Below are 6460 nucleotides of genomic sequence, written 5' to 3'. Positions count from 1 at the left end.
ATTTCCCGCTAAATTTTTGGTGTTTTCCACGAATTCTTCGTTTCAGACAGCGCATGCGCGATAGCCCGATCTACCGTGGCAACGACAGTTGTCTCGGACAGCTCAAAGTCCCGGTAGAGGGCGATGGTATAGAGAAAACGGCTTCAGGACGCCGTTTAATCGATTCCGACCGATGCATCGGCAGTAGTTCGCGATCCCGCCGATAGGTGGCGCTGCGAAAGCTAACGGGACAGCTCCTAGTCCCGGCAGAGGGCGCTGGTAGTAAGGGGGAATGGCTTGGAGACGACATTAGGCGATGGGGAATGCGGTCGTTACGGGTATGTGGGTTAAGCCTGCTATCACCAGGAGGTGCTTACAAACCCGAGTGACGGTCGAGGACGCCCCTATTTATACCTTCCGGAGACCCGATTCCAAAAATTTCCTGGAAAATATTTGAATTTCCCGCTAAATTTTTGGTGTTTTCCACGAATTCTTCGTTTCAGACAGCGCATGCGCGATAGCCCGATCTACCGTGGCAACGACAGTTGTCTCGGACAGCTCAAAGTCCCGGTAGAGGGCGATGGTATAGAGAAAACGGCTTCAGGACGCCGTTTAATCGATTCCGACCGATGCATCGGCAGTAGTTCGCGATCCCGCCGATAGGTGGCGCTGCGAAAGCTAACGGGACAGCTCCTAGTCCCGGCAGAGGGCGCTGGTAGTAAGGGGGAATGGCTTGGAGACGACATTAGGCGATGGGGAATGCGGTCGTTACGGGTATGTGGGTTAAGCCTGCTATCACCAGGAGGTGCTTACAAACCCGAGTGACGGTCGAGGACGCCCCTATTTATACCTTCCGGAGACCCGATTCCAAAAATTTCCTGGAAAATATTTGAATTTCCCGCTAAATTTTTGGTGTTTTCCACGAATTCTTCGTTTCAGACAGCGCATGCGCGATAGCCCGATCTACCGTGGCAACGACAGTTGTCTCGGACAGCTCAAAGTCCCGGTAGAGAAAACGGCTTCAGGACGCCGTTTAATCGATTCCGACCGATGCATCGGCAGTAGTTCGCGATCCCGCCGATAGGTGGCGCTGCGAAAGCTAACGGGACAGCTCCTAGTCCCGGCAGAGGGCGCTGGTAGTAAGGGGGAATGGCTTGGAGACGACATTAGGCGATGGGGTATGTGGGTTAAGCCTGCTATCACCAGGAGGTGCTTACAAACCCGAGTGACGGTCGAGGACGCCCCTATTTATACCTTCCGGAGACCCGATTCCAAAAATTTCCTGGAAAATATTTGAATTTCCCGCTAAATTTTTGGTGTTTTCCACGAATTCTTCGTTTCAGACAGCGCATGCGCGATAGCCCGATCTACCGTGGCAACGACAGTTGTCTCGGACAGCTCAAAGTCCCGGTAGAGGGCGATGGTATAGAGAAAACGGCTTCAGGACGCCGTTTAATCGATTCCGACCGATGCATCGGCAGTAGTTCGCGATCCCGCCGATAGGTGGCGCTGCGAAAGCTAACGGGACAGCTCCTAGTCCCGGCAGAGGGCGCTGGTAGTAAGGGGGAATGGCTTGGAGACGACATTAGGCGATGGGGAATGCGGTCGTTACGGGTATGTGGGTTAAGCCTGCTATCACCAGGAGGTGCTTACAAACCCGAGTGACGGTCGAGGACGCCCCTATTTATACCTTCCGGAGACCCGATTCCAAAAATTTCCTGGAAAATATTTGAATTTCCCGCTAAATTTTTGGTGTTTTCCACGAATTCTTCGTTTCAGACAGCGCATGCGCGATAGCCCGATCTACCGTGGCAACGACAGTTGTCTCGGACAGCTCAAAGTCCTAGAGCGGTAGAGTAAGAAAACGGCTTCAGGACGCCGTTTAATCGATTCCGACCGATGCATCGGCAGTAGTTCGCGATCCCGCCGATAGGTGGCGCTGCGAAAGCTAACGGGACAGCTCCTAGTCCCGGCAGAGGGCGCTGGTAGTAAGGGGGAATGGCTTGGAGACGACATTAGGCGATGGGGAATGCGGTCGTTACGGGTATGTGGGTTAAGCCTGCTATCACCAGGAGGTGCTTACAAACCCGAGTGACGGTCGAGGACGCCCCTATTTATACCTTCCGGAGACCCGATTCCAAAAATTTCCTGGAAAATATTTGAATTTCCCGCTAAATTTTTGGTGTTTTCCACGAATTCTTCGTTTCAGACAGCGCATGCGCGATAGCCCGATCTACCGTGGCAACGACAGTTGTCTCGGACAGCTCAAAGTCCCGGTAGAGAAAACGGCTTCAGGACGCCGTTTAATCGATTCCGACCGATGCATCGGCAGTAGTTCGCGATCCCGCCGATAGGTGGCGCTGCGAAAGCTAACGGGACAGCTCCTAGTCCCGGCAGAGGGCGCTGGTAGTAAGGGGGAATGGCTTGGAGACGACATTAGGCGATGGGGAATGCGGTCGTTACGGGTATGTGGGTTAAGCCTGCTATCACCAGGAGGTGCTTACAAACCCGAGTGACGGTCGAGGACGCCCCTATTTATACCTTCCGGAGACCCGATTCCAAAAATTTCCTGGAAAATATTTGAATTTCCCGCTAAATTTTTGGTGTTTTCCACGAATTCTTCGTTTCAGACAGCGCATGCGCGATAGCCCGATCTACCGTGGCAACGACAGTTGTCTCGGACAGCTCAAAGTCCCGGTAGAGAAAACGGCTTCAGGACGCCGTTTAATCGATTCCGACCGATGCATCGGCAGTAGTTCGCGATCCCGCCGATAGGTGGCGCTGCGAAAGCTAACGGGACAGCTCCTAGTCCCGGCAGAGGGCGCTGGTAGTAAGGGGGAATGGCTTGGAGACGACATTAGGCGATGGGGTATGTGGGTTAAGCCTGCTATCACCAGGAGGTGCTTACAAACCCGAGTGACGGTCGAGGACGCCCCTATTTATACCTTCCGGAGACCCGATTCCAAAAATTTCCTGGAAAATATTTGAATTTCCCGCTAAATTTTTGGTGTTTTCCACGAATTCTTCGTTTCAGACAGCGCATGCGCGATAGCCCGATCTACCGTGGCAACGACAGTTGTCTCGGACAGCTCAAAGTCCCGGTAGAGGGCGATGGTATAGAGAAAACGGCTTCAGGACGCCGTTTAATCGATTCCGACCGATGCATCGGCAGTAGTTCGCGATCCCGCCGATAGGTGGCGCTGCGAAAGCTAACGGGACAGCTCCTAGTCCCGGCAGAGGGCGCTGGTAGTAAGGGGGAATGGCTTGGAGACGACATTAGGCGATGGGGAATGCGGTCGTTACGGGTATGTGGGTTAAGCCTGCTATCACCAGGAGGTGCTTACAAACCCGAGTGACGGTCGAGGACGCCCCTATTTATACCTTCCGGAGACCCGATTCCAAAAATTTCCTGGAAAATATTTGAATTTCCCGCTAAATTTTTGGTGTTTTCCACGAATTCTTCGTTTCAGACAGCGCATGCGCGATAGCCCGATCTACCGTGGCAACGACAGTTGTCTCGGACAGCTCAAAGTCCCGGTAGAGAAAACGGCTTCAGGACGCCGTTTAATCGATTCCGACCGATGCATCGGCAGTAGTTCGCGATCCCGCCGATAGGTGGCGCTGCGAAAGCTAACGGGACAGCTCCTAGTCCCGGCAGAGGGCGCTGGTAGTAAGGGGGAATGGCTTGGAGACGACATTAGGCGATGGGGAATGCGGTCGTTACGGGTATGTGGGTTAAGCCTGCTATCACCAGGAGGTGCTTACAAACCCGAGTGACGGTCGAGGACGCCCCTATTTATACCTTCCGGAGACCCGATTCCAAAAATTTCCTGGAAAATATTTGAATTTCCCGCTAAATTTTTGGTGTTTTCCACGAATTCTTCGTTTCAGACAGCGCATGCGCGATAGCCCGATCTACCGTGGCAACGACAGTTGTCTCGGACAGCTCAAAGTCCCGGTAGAGAAAACGGCTTCAGGACGCCGTTTAATCGATTCCGACCGATGCATCGGCAGTAGTTCGCGATCCCGCCGATAGGTGGCGCTGCGAAAGCTAACGGGACAGCTCCTAGTCCCGGCAGAGGGCGCTGGTAGTAAGGGGGAATGGCTTGGAGACGACATTAGGCGATGGGGTATGCGGTCGTTACGGGTATGTGGGTTAAGCCTGCTATCACCAGGAGGTGCTTACAAACCCGAGTGACGGTCGAGGACGCCCCTATTTATACCTTCCGGAGACCCGATTCCAAAAATTTCCTGGAAAATATTTGAATTTCCCGCTAAATTTTTGGTGTTTTCCACGAATTCTTCGTTTCAGACAGCGCATGCGCGATAGCCCGATCTACCGTGGCAACGACAGTTGTCTCGGACAGCTCAAAGTCCCGGTAGAGAAAACGGCTTCAGGACGCCGTTTAATCGATTCCGACCGATGCATCGGCAGTAGTTCGCGATCCCGCCGATAGGTGGCGCTGCGAAAGCTAACGGGACAGCTCCTAGTCCCGGCAGAGGGCGCTGGTAGTAAGGGGGAATGGCTTGGAGACGACATTAGGCGATGGGGTATGTGGGTTAAGCCTGCTATCACCAGGAGGTGCTTACAAACCCGAGTGACGGTCGAGGACGCCCCTATTTATACCTTCCGGAGACCCGATTCCAAAAATTTCCTGGAAAATATTTGAATTTCCCGCTAAATTTTTGGTGTTTTCCACGAATTCTTCGTTTCAGACAGCGCATGCGCGATAGCCCGATCTACCGTGGCAACGACAGTTGTCTCGGACAGCTCAAAGTCCCGGTAGAGGGCGATGGTATAGAGAAAACGGCTTCAGGACGCCGTTTAATCGATTCCGACCGATGCATCGGCAGTAGTTCGCGATCCCGCCGATAGGTGGCGCTGCGAAAGCTAACGGGACAGCTCCTAGTCCCGGCAGAGGGCGCTGGTAGTAAGGGGGAATGGCTTGGAGACGACATTAGGCGATGGGGAATGCGGTCGTTACGGGTATGTGGGTTAAGCCTGCTATCACCAGGAGGTGCTTACAAACCCGAGTGACGGTCGAGGACGCCCCTATTTATACCTTCCGGAGACCCGATTCCAAAAATTTCCTGGAAAATATTTGAATTTCCCGCTAAATTTTTGGTGTTTTCCACGAATTCTTCGTTTCAGACAGCGCATGCGCGATAGCCCGATCTACCGTGGCAACGACAGTTGTCTCGGACAGCTCAAAGTCCCGGTAGAGGGCGATGGTATAGAGAAAACGGCTTCAGGACGCCGTTTAATCGATTCCGACCGATGCATCGGCAGTAGTTCGCGATCCCGCCGATAGGTGGCGCTGCGAAAGCTAACGGGACAGCTCCTAGTCCCGGCAGAGGGCGCTGGTAGTAAGGGGGAATGGCTTGGAGACGACATTAGGCGATGGGGAATGCGGTCGTTACGGGTATGTGGGTTAAGCCTGCTATCACCAGGAGGTGCTTACAAACCCGAGTGACGGTCGAGGACGCCCCTATTTATACCTTCCGGAGACCCGATTCCAAAAATTTCCTGGAAAATATTTGAATTTCCCGCTAAATTTTTGGTGTTTTCCACGAATTCTTCGTTTCAGACAGCGCATGCGCGATAGCCCGATCTACCGTGGCAACGACAGTTGTCTCGGACAGCTCAAAGTCCCGGTAGAGAAAACGGCTTCAGGACGCCGTTTAATCGATTCCGACCGATGCATCGGCAGTAGTTCGCGATCCCGCCGATAGGTGGCGCTGCGAAAGCTAACGGGACAGCTCCTAGTCCCGGCAGAGGGCGCTGGTAGTAAGGGGGAATGGCTTGGAGACGACATTAGGCGATGGGGAATGCGGTCGTTACGGGTATGTGGGTTAAGCCTGCTATCACCAGGAGGTGCTTACAAACCCGAGTGACGGTCGAGGACGCCCCTATTTATACCTTCCGGAGACCCGATTCCAAAAATTTCCTGGAAAATATTTGAATTTCCCGCTAAATTTTTGGTGTTTTCCACGAATTCTTCGTTTCAGACAGCGCATGCGCGATAGCCCGATCTACCGTGGCAACGACAGTTGTCTCGGACAGCTCAAAGTCCCGGTAGAGAAAACGGCTTCAGGACGCCGTTTAATCGATTCCGACCGATGCATCGGCAGTAGTTCGCGATCCCGCCGATAGGTGGCGCTGCGAAAGCTAACGGGACAGCTCCTAGTCCCGGCAGAGGGCGCTGGTAGTAAGGGGGAATGGCTTGGAGACGACATTAGGCGATGGGGTATGTGGGTTAAGCCTGCTATCACCAGGAGGTGCTTACAAACCCGAGTGACGGTCGAGGACGCCCCTATTTATACCTTCCGGAGACCCGATTCCAAAAATTTCCTGGAAAATATTTGAATTTCCCGCTAAATTTTTGGTGTTTTCCACGAATTCTTCGTTTCAGACAGCGCATGCGCGATAGCCCGATCTACCGTGGCAACGACAGTTGTCTCGGACAGCTCAAAGTCCCGG

The sequence above is a fragment of the Pholcus phalangioides genome, unplaced genomic scaffold (genome assembly GCF_987345545.1).
Source record: "Pholcus phalangioides strain wild (caught in Gottingen) unplaced genomic scaffold, Ppha-v1.0 ptg000022l_1, whole genome shotgun sequence".
Lineage (NCBI taxonomy): Eukaryota > Metazoa > Arthropoda > Arachnida > Araneae > Pholcidae > Pholcus > Pholcus phalangioides.
The sequence above is the reverse complement of the archived record's forward strand: the minus strand, read 5'-3'. Positions refer to the sequence as shown.